The 13663-nt window shown below is 50.0% G+C and overlaps 1 long non-coding RNA gene across 2 annotated transcripts; it reads left to right on the top strand.

Annotated features, from left to right (window-relative positions):
• Positions 1-5017: 5017 nt before the first annotated feature.
• On the top strand, positions 5018-13174 carry LOC120371340. Of its 2 annotated transcripts, none has more exons than XR_005584292.1 (3): positions 5018-5175; positions 12100-12219; positions 13106-13174. It is a non-coding gene; the product is annotated as an uncharacterized LOC120371340 (long non-coding RNA). The 2 variants fall into 2 exon arrangements; XR_005584294.1 differs by lacking the exon at positions 5018-5175 and adding an exon at positions 10182-10495.
• Positions 13175-13663: the final 489 nt, after the last annotated feature.

Here is a 13663-nt window from a genome sequence, read left to right as displayed (position 1 = left end):
CAAAACATTCCTTATGAAAACTGATGTTTTTGGTTTAGCCAAAAAGCCATTTTTCCCCTCAAAAAAATAGTTTGAATGAAAAATATTCAGTCAGCTCTAATATTTAATTAATCTAGGACACTGGCTAGAAATGAGAGAGAGATGAGGCTGGAGAAGGGCAGATAGGGAAAAGCAATCCACAGACAGCAAAATGCCCCAAATTCCTGTGCACTCTGACACCTGACCAAGAAGGTGTCCAGGTTGGATCCTATCAATTGCAACACTGCAGAGGAGATGAACCAATAAGGAGAGGTGCTTGGGGTTGGATGGACCATGCAGAAAGGCAGCTTCAGCTCTGTGGAAGAGTTGGAAGTGCGACAAGACATGATCAAGGAATTGTTTTGACGGAAGTGGTTCAAGGGAGTGAAGGAAAACAAGAACCGGATTTGTAGAAATGAGATGGTATAGAAACACCAGAGAAAAGTGAGGAAGGGAGAGAAAGAGAAAACATAAAACTGACAAGAATGAGCTGCAAAGTATTCAAACAGCAAAGCAAAAAGAGAAAGGGAAAGAATAAGGAAATGGGAGAGAGAGAGAGAGAACAACTCTGAACACTCTGAGGCCTGATTGTGGTGTAAGTCAGTTCTGCTGATTTTAACTGAGTGATGCCAACTTTCACCATTGGGGAAGGGGCTCATTGGTTCCAATGGAGCTAGACCAGTTTACACCAGCTGGGGATCTGGTCTCCAACCTCTGTGCCAACTAACTTCCCCTCTATTTGTAAGCCCCTCACTCTTACACTTTCTGAGATGCTGGTGCAAACCTTGACTCCTGTCTATAATGAGAGGTGCTGTCAGAAAAGAGAGGAAGCTCTCAGTCTGTTGAGTCATTGCTGGGGAATGCAGGCCAAATAAACAGAGAATGCTCTTGACAGCTGAAGAGGAGAAATTGCAACAGAGCTATTAAACTAAACTTTTGAAGGCAAGTGAAATACAACTTCTCAGAGAACGGCCACCAAAATGCCAATGCAATAGCCACTTCAAGAAGAAGTAGAAGGTTCCTCAATATCATTCTTCATATTCTGATAGCCCTAGAGGTCCCAGCTGAGTTCAGGGCCCCATACAAATACATGTGTGACAGCCCCTCTCCTGGAGAGCTTACAGTCTAAACGGACAAAGAATTTTCTCCATTTTACAGATGGGGAACAGAGGCCCAGGGGGATTAAGTGAATCACCCAGACCCACACAGTGAGACTGTGGCAGGGACAGGAACCAAACCCCGAACTCCTGAGTCCTTTCCATCACATTTGAAACCCCACTCACTGGTCTTTTCTATCATGATAGACAGTGCTCTTGAATCACAATGTGGGACTCTTGACCCAAATGACACTGAGCACTTGAACCCAGCTGGACCCCAATTGAAGGAGAGGGGCATGTGTGGGGGGCCAATCCAAAGGCAAGGGGCTCCAGTGAGACAGACCGAGAGCGAAAGAGACGATCAGTGCAGAAATAAAGCAGAGATGGTGGAGGAAAATTCCATGACCTTGAAATAAATGACGGAATAAGAGATAAAGACCAACTGGTTACTCTCCAAAGATGCCCTCTGAGAAAGGGGACGTTGGCCCTTTCTAGTTCTCTCTCCCTCCCCGCTGCCCTTCAGCCTTGCTGCCGAGGCAGCCTTATCAGTAAAGCATGAAAAGCATTTCTCACCTGAGGAATCTTCCTCCTGGAGAGATTAGCCAGCCTAGTTCCCCTCTGGACAGAGGGAACTGCAGCCATCTCTGGAATGCAAGACTGCCTCTCCCCTCTTGGCACCGGGTGGCTGAAATTCCTGCTGTCTCTCCGATGAATGGACTGGAGCACATTGCACACCATGCTGGTGCCTTCCTGCTGCACATCCTTCATCTGCCTGGCACTGTCTGGTGAAAGGGGTTGGTGCAGTGTATCTTGGGTGTGTAATGACACCATACATGAGGGATGGGAGAGGCCAGTGGATCTTGACACAGCCGTCTGAGGTCAGTAAATGAGACTCCACCATGGGGTTTCCTGAGACTGTGCCAAGCGAAATGTGTTTGCTGTGAAGTCTGTGTTGGTATCAAACAAGGAGAGTAGAATCCCCCAGTCCCCTGAATCCTAAGGAATATTAATAGCTAATACGAATACTATCCTGACAGTAGGAAACACTGCCCATCACTGTGGTATCTGGATGCCTTTTTCTTAAATATGTACTCTTCTCCTGGGACAGCCACAGCTTAATGCCAGCTGGGATTTGGGGCCTCTAACTGTCCTCCCTATGGGAGATTCATAGAGTTTAAGGGACCATTAGCTCATCCAGTCTGATCTCTTGTCTAGCACAGGCCATCACATTTCACTCAGTTACTCCTGCATTAGCTCTATCACGTCTGCTTGGCTAAAGCATCTCTTCCAGAAAGGCCTCCAGTCTTGATCAGAAGCCACCAAGAGATGGAGAATCCACCACTTCCCTTGGTAGTTTCTTCTACTGGTTACTCACCCTCACTATTCAAAAATGTGTGCCTTGCTTCTGAATGTGTCTGGCTTTAACTTTTAACCACTGGGTCTGGGTCTGGATCTGGGTCTGCCTTTCTCTGCTGGAGTACAGAGCCCTTTGCCATCTGGAATTTTCTCTCTGTGAAGGTACTTCAGGAGGTGATTTGATTACAGGGTGGATCTTTTTGGTAAGCTGAACAGAGTTTGTTAAGTGTCTCACTGCAAGGCATCTTATCAAGCCCTTGACTCCTTTTGGTGAATTGTCACAGCTTGCCAGGAGCAAGGGGTTATGTCCTGGCTCATCCTGTAACTGTTAATTGAAAGTCAGCCCCAAATGGCTTTTAACTCCACAACAAACAGGCAGTTTGTTCCTTACTTTAACTGAAGGTGCAGTCAGTTTGTCAAGCCCAGGCTGAGGAGTATTGGTCAAGAACAGAGAGCTCCCTCCCCTAGTCCAGCTTCTCCAGCCGTCATCCTCAGAAGAAGCAAGTAAGCCTTCTTATCCCACCTGGTGGGTCCTGATTGGCTATTGCCTCCTCCAGGCCTTTTTAGCCACTGAAGGACCAAGTCTTGTTTGTTCAACCAGTGCCAGAGCCAGAGTGGCCTCTCTAGGCTGTTTTCAGAGGACTAAACTCCTTGCCCCTCTTTGCCAGGTAATACTTTTCCTTCGAATGAGTGTGTCAGGGCGGTGATGCTTCCAGCAAGGGGCAGAGAAGGCCAGTTAAACCCTATCACGTGACTTTTCTGTACACCTTCTCCAGTCTAGGTTTGACCCTTGCAATAATGTGGGGAGGATACCCCAAAGGTTCATAGACGGTTGGATTCCAGGGAAATTAAAAGAGAAAGTGTTCAATGTGCTTAGTAACTGGGGTAACAATAAAACGAGGAATCCTGGAACCTCTCTGAACATATCCAGAATCAAACCTTTTCATTACATCCATAACATCTGAGAGTCAAGTGTATGATGTTACCATGACCCCAGTACTCTACTCCCAGAGTTCAACTGCGTCAGAGTGGTCCAGAGAGGAGGCCTGGCCAGTCTCCTCATTGACAATGGATGCCAGCTTTCCTCAGTAGATTTCATCAGCCAAAGGGCTGGTGGGTCAAACTCCAGAATCTCACTGAGCAGCATTGGCTGGACTCCTCATTTGTCCTCTCCAGAAATGGGTCTGTATCTACAGATGCTGAAAGCTTGTTCTGAAACCAAGTAACTTCTCACAGAGGGGAAATACTTGACTCTCTTACTGATGGCAGATGCATAGATGGTGAGGCCAGATGGGAGTATTATGATCATCTAGTCCAGGGGTGGGCAACCTATGGCACACATGCCAAAGGCGGCACAGGAGCTGATTTTCAGTGGCACTCACACTGCCCGGGTCCTGGCCGCTGGTCCAGGGCGGGGGGGGGGGGGTGTTCTGCATTTTAATTTAATTTTAAATGAAGCTCTTAAACATTTTAAAAACCTTATTTACTTTACATACAACAATAGTTTAGTTATATATTAGAGACATAGAAAGAGACCTTCTAAAAACATTAAAATGTATTACCGGCACACGAAACCTTAAATTAATTACAGTGAATAAATGAAGACTCAGCACAGCACTTCTGAAAGGTTGCCGACCCCTGATCTAGTCTGACCTGCTGTGCGACACAAGCCGTAGATGTCTCTCAGGGATTCCTACCCATCCTCCCCTGCTATGTAAGTGACAGTGTCTAGCCCCAAAGCTTGTGGCTGAGCTACAGCATATCATCCCATCTCTACTGAGCTCTGGATTTATGGCTGCCTGACAGGGGGCATGCTGACACTCCAGCCGGAGAGTGGATTTCACAAGCCAAATCTGCACAACGCTTTTGGACCCTCGGTGAAATTTTGAAAGCTTGAAAACCTTCATGGAATGAAGGGCTGAAAAACGGGGTGTGAAATTTCACTTCCACTTGTTTGTTAATCTACCCAGCGTTTGGAGCACAGAGTGGCATTCAGATTGATTGGCGCGCCCCTCCTTCACCACTCGGGGGAGCTGTCTCCAACACAGGGTGGAGCCAGACACTGGGGCAAACAACAAATCTTTGTACCATGAAACTGACAAGCAGACGAGACTGAAGTAACTGCAGAAAAGGGGGCAAAGAGCAGCCATATTCTCTCCTCTAAGCCAGGTCCCAGAGCCTGGCACCCTGCTGGGAAATGGCTTGCAGCAGTGACTGGGCATATGTGAAGGAAGAATTGCTGCTGGGACCACAAATCAATACGTTGCTAGTATGTGAGACGAGTGGTATGCCCGGAATGCAACAAAACCCTTCCCAGGCAGTGGCCTGGAGTTTACGAGCGGGGCGGGGAGAAGCAGGCCGGCTGCTGTGCCCACTGCCAGGCATGCACCAGGCTGCGTGCATACCGGCTGCCCTCAGCTACCCCTGTGCCGGGCGCAGTGCACTGCTGTTTATTTAATCCAGGGTGGATGGCTTTGGGATTGAGGCCAGATTCTCAGAGGTATTTAGGCACCTAACTGCCATGGATTGGGAGGATCTGGGCTTCAGTTCCTCTTGCCCTTGGGAACACATTGTGCTCCCTCTGAGAGCTGAGCAGCGAACCTTCTCCCCGCCCCACTCCTAAAGCTGCCACACCACCTGCTGTGCTGAAGAAAGGCAGAGGGGCTCTGGCTGGCCATCACACTGCACCTGTATACAGACTGAGGTAAAATCCCTGACTCACTCAAGGCACTGGCAAAATGTCCATTGGTTTCATCAGGGTCAGAATTTTACCCCAGAACTCTAAAATCTAGGTGTGTTAAATGCTGTGCGGGAGGGAGGCTGCTATCTTCACAGTAGCCCAGAACAGAGCACTCTACTCGCAGCAGTTAGTGCATTTCAGTGTAGTTGTTTTGGGAACCCTGGGAGAGCGTGAAGGTACAGCCAGGACAGGCTGTGGAGTTGCCTAGAGCAGCCTCTCATTTCATTTGATCAATTGCTTTTTTGTTTTTCATATTAAATTCATGTGTTTCAATGCCTAGAATATACTGATGAAGTTTACTGTTCAGGTGTCATGCAGACCCAGTTTGAGGCACCCTAACCCAGTTTTATTGAACCATTTCAAAACCCACTTGGCTACTGGAGGACAAGAGCTGAGAAGAAATACAGAGTAACGTGGCTATTACCATCAAAATGGCAGGGAAGTAAGGCAGCCCAAAGGCGAGGACATGGTCTCCATCACACCCACCTAAGTTGCCAGTTTAGGCAATGTTTTCTCAGCCGAGTACGAACAATAATATAATTATTAGTACCCTGGTATCATGCTTTTTGTCCATAGATCTCAAAGCACTTTAGTAAGGCAATACACATCATTATCCCCATTTTACACATGGGGAAACTGAAACACCCAGCAATCAAGTGACGCAGCTGTGAGCAGAAGCCAAGTCTCTTGAGAACCCATCCCAATTCATGGAGTATGAGGAACACACTTTATCATCATTTATATTACAGTAGCACCTGCCACTGAGGTTAGGGCCCCATTTTGCTAGGCACTGTACAAGCATGTTGTGAGAGTCCCCGCTCTAAAGAGCAAGACAAAGGAAGGGTGGTAGGGGAACAGACCTGCCCACGGTCACCCCACAGATCAGTAGCAGAGCCAAGAGTAGAACACAAGTTCATTGATACTTAGCCCAGCACCCTAACTGCTAGGCCACACTGCCTCTCAAATCCATCTCCTGCTATAGCACATAACCCCCTCCCTTGACTTATCATCATCAGAAATGGGACTGTACCACTATGAATGTGGCCATCTCCCAGCCCCCTTCCCACCTGAGATTGATTGGTGAGCTCCCTCCCTGTAGGCACCCATCCTCACCTCTAGGGCACCCCTTCATGCCTGGACATAGCATTGCAGGCGACTTCGCTTCTTGCTCCACCATGGCCAATACCTTAACCCTGCAATGGCAAGTCCCAGCTGGCATCCTCTCCAGCTCGACCTCCGGCCAACTCACTCCACACTTCAGGCCCCTGATGGGGTGACAAAAGGCACAACTGAAAGTCCAAATCGAATGTCCCACTCTGCATTGACTGATGTCCTTTGCTTCCTGGCCACTGTAGATCTTCACTCAGCTTGGTTCTTCCTCAGCAGGATTCCACTACTGCTTCCCTTCACCACAGACTCCAGCTGCTTGCCTCTGGAGAGCTCCCTGCTCCTTGTAGGCCCTGGCTCAGGGCTCCCACAGGCATTTACTGTGTTCCCTGTGGGTGACTTAGTCCCTGGAAAAATCATGGAGCAGGTCCTCAAGGAATCCATTTTGAAGCACTTGGAGGAGAGGAAGGTAATCAGGAATAGTCAACATGGATTCACATGCCTGATCAAACTGATTGCCTTCTATGATGAGATAATTGGCTCTGTGGATATCGGGAAAGCGGTGGACATGATATAGCTTGACTTTAGCAAAGCTTTTGATACGGTCTCCCACAGTATTCTTGCCAGCAAGTTAAAAAGTATGGATTGGATGAAAGGCCTATAAGGTGGATAGAAAGCTGGCTAGATCATCAGGTTCAACAGGTAGTGATCAACGGCTCCATGTCTAGTTGGGAGCCAGTATCAAGCAGAATGCCCCAGGGGTCTGTCCTGTGGGCAGTTTTGTTCAACATCTTCATTAATGATCTGGATGATGGGATGGATTGCACCCTCAGCAAGTTTGCGGATGACACTAAGCTGGGAGGAGAGGTAGATACTTTGGAGGGTAGCGATAGGGTCCAGACTGGCCTAGACAAATTAGAGGATTGTGCCAAAAGAAATCTGATGAGGCTCAATAAGTTCCTGCACTTAGGAAGGAAGAATCTCATGCACTGCTACAGGCTGGGGTCCGACTGGCTAAGTGGCAGTTCTGCAGAAAAGGACCTGGGAATTACAGTGGACGGGAAGCTGGATATGAGTCAGCAGTGTGCCCTTGTTGCCAAGAAGGCTAATGGCTTATTGGGCTGCATTAGTAGGAGCATTGCCAGCAGATCAAGGGAAGTGATTATTCCCCCCCATTTGGCACTGGTGAGGCCACATCTGAAGTATTATGTCCAGTTTTGGGCTTCCCACTACAGAAAGGATGTGGACAAATTGGAGAGAGTCCAGTGAAGAGCAACAAAAATGATTAGGGGGCTGGGACACATGACTTATGAGGAGAGGTTGAGGGAATTGGGCTTATTTAGTCTGCAGAAGAGAAGAGTGAGGGAGGACTTGATAGCTGCTTTCAACTACCTGAAAGGGGGTTCCAAAGAGGATGGATCTAGACTGTTCTCAGTGGTAGAAGATGACAGAACAAGGAGTAATGGTCTCAAGTTGCAGAGGGGGAGGTTTAGGTTGGACATTAGGAAAAACTTTTTCACTAGTAGGGTGGTGAAGAACTGGAATGGGTTACCTAGGGAGGTGGTGGGATCTCCTTCCTTAGAGGTTTTTAAGGTCAGGCTTGACAAAGCCCTGGCTGGGATGATTTAGTTGGGTTTGGTCCTGCTTTGAGCAGGAGGTTGGACTAGATGACCTCCTGAGGTCCCTTCCAATCCTGAGATTCTATGATTCTATGACTCGGCCTGGCTTCCCTAGGCTCTTACCAGAGGAGCCTCCCCCTGTTCCTCACTCCAGGGCCTTGCCCCACATACTCTGGTCCCTGCTCTAGGCAGTGCTCACGCTGCTTCCCCACCACAGCTGGGGGCAGTCTAATTAAGCCCCATTAGACACAGCTGAAGTCACTAATTAGTAGGGCTGTCGATTAATCACAGTTAACTCACGCGATTAACTCAGAAAAATTAATCATGATTTAAAAAATTAATCTTTTTTAATCATTAATTAAGTAGGTTTTACATTGTTTTATTTTTGAATGCGATTATTTTTTGTACATAATTCTACATGTGTAAGTTCAGCTTTCATGATAAAGAGACTGCACTGGAGTACTTGTATTAGGTGAACTGAAAAATAGTATTTCTTTTGTTTTTTACAGTGCAAATATTTTTAATAAAAATAAATATAAAGCGAGCACTGTACACTTTGTATTCTGTGTTGTAATTGAAATCAATACATTTAAAAATGTAGAAAACATCCAAAAATATTTAAATAAATGGTATTCTGTTATTGTTTAATCACATGATTAATTGCGATGAATTTTTTTAAATTACTTGACAGCCCTACTAATTAGCCCTTACATTGCCAGCTCATCAGTGAGCTGCCAAGTCATGGTTGGGGTTAGGTGGGGTTGATCCTGCTTTGAGCAGGGGGTTGGACTAGATGACCTCCTGAGGTCCCTTCCAGCCCTGACATTCTATGATTCTATGGACCAGACTGAGCCCAGCATACCTCAAAGGTCCAGCCAGCCCGCGATGCTCCCCTGCGAGTTTTCTCCCAAGGTGGGGTGTGCGCCTAAACGTTCATGAGAGGAGTCTTAACAGAAGTCCATGCATGGAAATCCTGTGTTTGGGAAAGGGGAAAGACTTTAATTATTGAATTATCCATGGCGTCCTCTGTTTGGCAGTCATGGACTCAACAAGCAAGTCTGCCGCAGCAGAAAATGCAAGACAAATCAAAATTCCTGTGCTCTGCTTTGGAAACATGTCCTCACGTCTCTGGCTGTGTCTATAGCTTTTCTGTAAATAGAGGCACATCTCTGAGCTGTGTGAAGTCTGTCTGCAGTCACTATATCTGGACGCACAAGGCATGGGCATGTTGCTTTTATTTTTGTGGCTCCTCTTCGGGATTCATTGCCCCAGAAACATTACTGGATTAATGCTTACCACAGCTGGGCAAGAAAGGGTCTTACCATCCTGTAAGGGTATTTGAGATTTTGACAAAAATTCTTGTGCTGAATCGGGACAAAAAGGCAAAATCTCAAAAAATTTCCTGAATTGTGAAAATGAAAAAGTTTCAGTCCAGGGCAATCGAAATGCTGAGTTTCAATAATTTGGAAATGTTTCCTTTTGATTTTGACCTTTTCATATTTTAAAACTCTTTTTTTTGCATAAAATTTAAAAACAAAAGAGTTTGAGCCCAAAATAGCAAAAAATTTTGTTCTGAACAGGACATTGGGACATTGGGATGTTTTTGAGTCGGGAAATTCTTCCAAGCTGACCCTGTCCAGCAAACAGTTTCTGTTTTGATATCGTGTCATCTTTTAGTGGACATTTTTTTTTGTCAAAAAGTTCCTGACCACCTCTAATGCTCACAACTCCCCTCTGGAGCAGGGAATATCATATGGTGCTTCTTGCTACCTGTTAGCTAAACAGAAAGTAAAAACAAGAAACCTTTGCTCTTCATCTGGCAGAGAGAGAAAGGAACAGACCCATGCAGACAAGAAGGCATTTTCCTACTCTTTCTTGGTTTCTGATTGGCGGCTTCATCCTGCTTCAACCTGTCCATCCAAATATCTTTTCCAATCAGCTCTGTCCCAGCTGAAGGACGGCAGATAGCGGCCCCTTTTAAGGTCCTTTGCAGTCTACATAGGACAGGTCTATACCACCTTTAATCAAACTGAATCTGAAGACCATGTGGCAGCCCTACAAATGTCTTGTATAGGGATGTGGGCCACGAAGACAGCTGACAAGGCCTGTGCCCGGGTCGAGTGTACCCTCACAATGGGCAGCGGGGGGACACCCGCCAGCTCATAACAGGACCGGATGCACGAAGTGATCCAATTAGAAAGCTGTTGTGTGGAAATCGGCTGGCCCCTCATGCGCTTGGCTGAGGCGACGAACAGTTGCGAGGACTTTCTGAACGGCTTGGTCCACTCGAGGTAGAAAACCAGGGCCCGCCGCACATCGAGCGTGTGGATACGGCACTCCTCACTGGCCGCATGAGGCTTGGGGCAGACAACTGGTAGAAAAATGTCCTGACCCATGTGGTAGGCAGAGACCACTTTCGGGAGGAACGTGGGGTGTGAGTGGAGCTGGACCTTGTCCTTATGAAAAACCGTGTACGGCGGCTCGGAGGTCAGGACCCTGAGCTCTGAGACCCACCTGGCTGACGTGATAGCAACCAAGAAGGCCACCTTCCATGAGAGGTGAGACCAGGAGCACATGGCCAACGGTTCAAACAGGGGCCCCGTAAGTTGAGCAAGCACCAGGTTCAGGTCCCACAATGAGACATGGGGCTTAGAATAGAGACGGTCCAAACCCTTAAGGAACCGGCCGGTCATAGCATGAGAAAACACCGTGTGTCCTTGCACCGGGGGATGGAAGGCCGAAATGGCCACCAGGTGCACCCTGACTGATGAGGGCGCCAGGCCCTGGGCTCTCAGTTGGAGGCGGTAATCAAGGATAAGTTGGATGGGGGCGGCCGCAGGGGAAACATCCCTGGTCCGCCGCCCACCTAGAAAAATGAAACCACTTTGACAAATAGGAGCGGTGAGTGGAGGGCCGTCTACTTTCGAGGCGGACTCGCTGAATTTGTTCCGAGTATGTCCTTTCCTCGCTACCTAGCCACTGAGCAGCCATGCCGTGAGGTGAAGAGCTGCTAGGTTGGGATGGAGGAGGTGGCCTTGGTCCTGAGAGAGCAGGTCCAGGCAGAGTGGCAACGGCCACGGCAGAGCCACCGCCAGGCCTGAGAGGGTCCCGTACCAATGTTGCCTGGGCCATGCTGGGGCTATGAGAAGGACCTGGGCGTTGTCTGTCTTTATCTTTTCCAGGACCCTGCTGATTAGAGGGAATGGGGGAAAGCTGTAGAGAAGCTGGCCCGACCAGGACAAGAGAAAGGGATCGGAGATAGCGCCCCTCCCCAGACCCTCCTGGAGCAGAGTCAGGGGCATTGCCAGTTCTGCCGGGTTGTGAATAGGTCCACCTGGGGAGTTCCCCACCTCTGGAAGAGCTGGTGGGCCACTTCTGGGTGGAGAGACCACTTGCGTTGAGAGGAAAAATCCCTGCTCAAGCGATCCGCCCTAACATTCTGGGCACCCGGCAGGTGAAAGGCCTTCAGGTGGATGTCGTGGGCTACACAAAAGTTCCACAGGCTGAGGGCTTCATGGCAGAGGGCAGAGGATCGGGCCCTGCCTTGCCTGTTGATATAGAACATTGAGGCCGTGTTGTCCGTGAGGACCCTGACTACCTTGCCCTCCACGTGCGAGCAGAAGGCCATACACACCACTCGCACCACCCTGACTTCCTTGATGTTTATATGAAGAGTCAGGTCTTGCAGAGACCACAGGCCATGGGTCTGAAAATTCCCCACATGGGCCCCTCAACCCAGGTGTGATGCATCGGACACCAGCTCCACTGATGGGGTCCTGTCCCTGAATGGGACTCCTTGGAGCATATTGCTTGGGACAGACCACCACTGCAGGGAGGTGATCACAGCGTTTGGCACAGTTAGGACCATGTCCATCCGGTTCGTGGCCTGGGAGAATTTCAAGACCAGCCAGAGCTGGAGGGGCCTCATCCTAAGCCTGGCATGGCAGACCACATACGTGCATGTCGACATATGACCCAACAGCCTCAAGCAAGTCCTGGCTGTCGTTGCCGGGAACCTTGCAACTGAGTCGATGAGCCCTTTCAGGGTCTCGAACCTGTCTGGGCTGAGAGAGGCCCTGGCCGACGTTGCATCCAGGAGCGCCCCGATAAACTCTATGCATTGGACCGGGACTAACGTGGACTTGGTGTTGTTTACCAACAGGCCCAGGGCGGTGCACATGGACAGGAGGAGCGTAACGTGATCCCTCATCTGCGACCAGGAGGTGCCCTTGACCAGCCAGTCGTCCAGATAGGGGAATATCTGGACCCCCCGGTGCCTAAGGTAGGCCGCTACCACCCGCATGAATTTTGTAAAGACCCTGGGGACAGTGGACAGACCAAATGAGAGGACCATGAATTGGTAGTGATTCTGTCCCACCACGAAATGGAGGAAGCGCCTGTGCCCCTTGAATATGTGGATGTGGAAGTACATGTCCTGTAGAATGAGAGCAGAATACCAGTCCCTGGGATCCAGGGAGGGAATGATGGAGGCCAAAGAAACCATGTGGAACTTGAGTTTCACCAAGTACTAGTTCAGGCCTCGCAGGTCCATGATGGGCCATAGCCCACCCTTTGGCCTTTGGGATAAGGAAATACCAGGAGTAATACCCCTTGCCCAGGAACTCCTTGGGCACCACCTCTATCGCTCCCAGTTCCAGGAGCCGCCCGACCTCCTGTTTGAGCAGAGCCTCGTGTGATGGGTCCCCCAAGAGGGACGGGGGTGGGAGGTGGTTGGGCAGGGAGGAGGTAAACTGGAGGATGTAACCTCAGGAGATGGTGCTGAGGACCCATCGGTCCTAGGTGAGCCACGACCATTCTGGGAGGAAAGCACACAATCTATTGGAGAAAGGGAGCTTTATTGGGGGTGGATCCCTGCTGAGAACTGGTGGGGTACCCCAAGCGTCCCATCAAAACTGCCTTTTACCCACCTGCTTGCCCTTAGAGGACCCAGGCTCGGGGGCAGGCCGAGACTGCCTTTGCAGGAGTTTTCTATAGTCCTGCTGCTTCCTATGGGTGGTCTCATACTTTGGGAGGACAGCCTGGGTGGGAGCCTGCTGCGGCTTGAACTTGGGTTTTGCTGGAGCAGGGACATAGAGGCCCAGGGTCTGGAGGGTCGTGCAGGAGTCTTTCATGCCGTGCAGCCTTGTGTCTGTTTCCTCTGCAAACAGAGTCTTCCCATCAAAAGGGAGACCCTGCATTGAAGACTGCGCTTCGCTGGACAGCCCAGAGGGCAGGAGCCATGATGCCCATCTCATGGACACTGCCGAGCAGGCACCAGCAAGCCAGTAGAGTGCCTAGGGTGGAGGGGGGGCGGGGCTGGGGCGCAGGCTGGGCCGCCGGAGTTGCGCCAGTCGGTCGGAGCGGACCGGCCCGGACCCCGGACGGATGACAGGCATGAAGGCGCGGGGCGCCCGTCCGCTCTCCTGCTCGGCTCGACCTCCCGCAGGCGGCGCAGCGGCAGCTCCCGCGGATCCGTGAACCGCCGTCCCGCCGCCGGGTCCGCAGCCAGCAGCGACGACCAGACCACCCTCTGCATGGCAGTCGAGGTCCGCTGCTCCCGCGGCTCCAGGGCGCCTCCCTCGCATGACTGCTTGGGGCGGCCAAAACGGTAGAGCCGCCCCTGCTGCCGAGGCTAGGGATCATGCGGCCGTGTCCTCTGCATCCAAGGCAGCCTGCAGGGATGCCCTAGCAGCTGCTGCCCCTTCCTCCATGAATGCCTTAAACTC

This window comes from Mauremys reevesii, linkage group 9 (genome assembly GCF_016161935.1).
Source record: "Mauremys reevesii isolate NIE-2019 linkage group 9, ASM1616193v1, whole genome shotgun sequence".
NCBI lineage: Eukaryota > Metazoa > Chordata > Testudines > Geoemydidae > Mauremys > Mauremys reevesii.
This window is presented reverse-complemented; position numbering and strand designations above follow the sequence as displayed.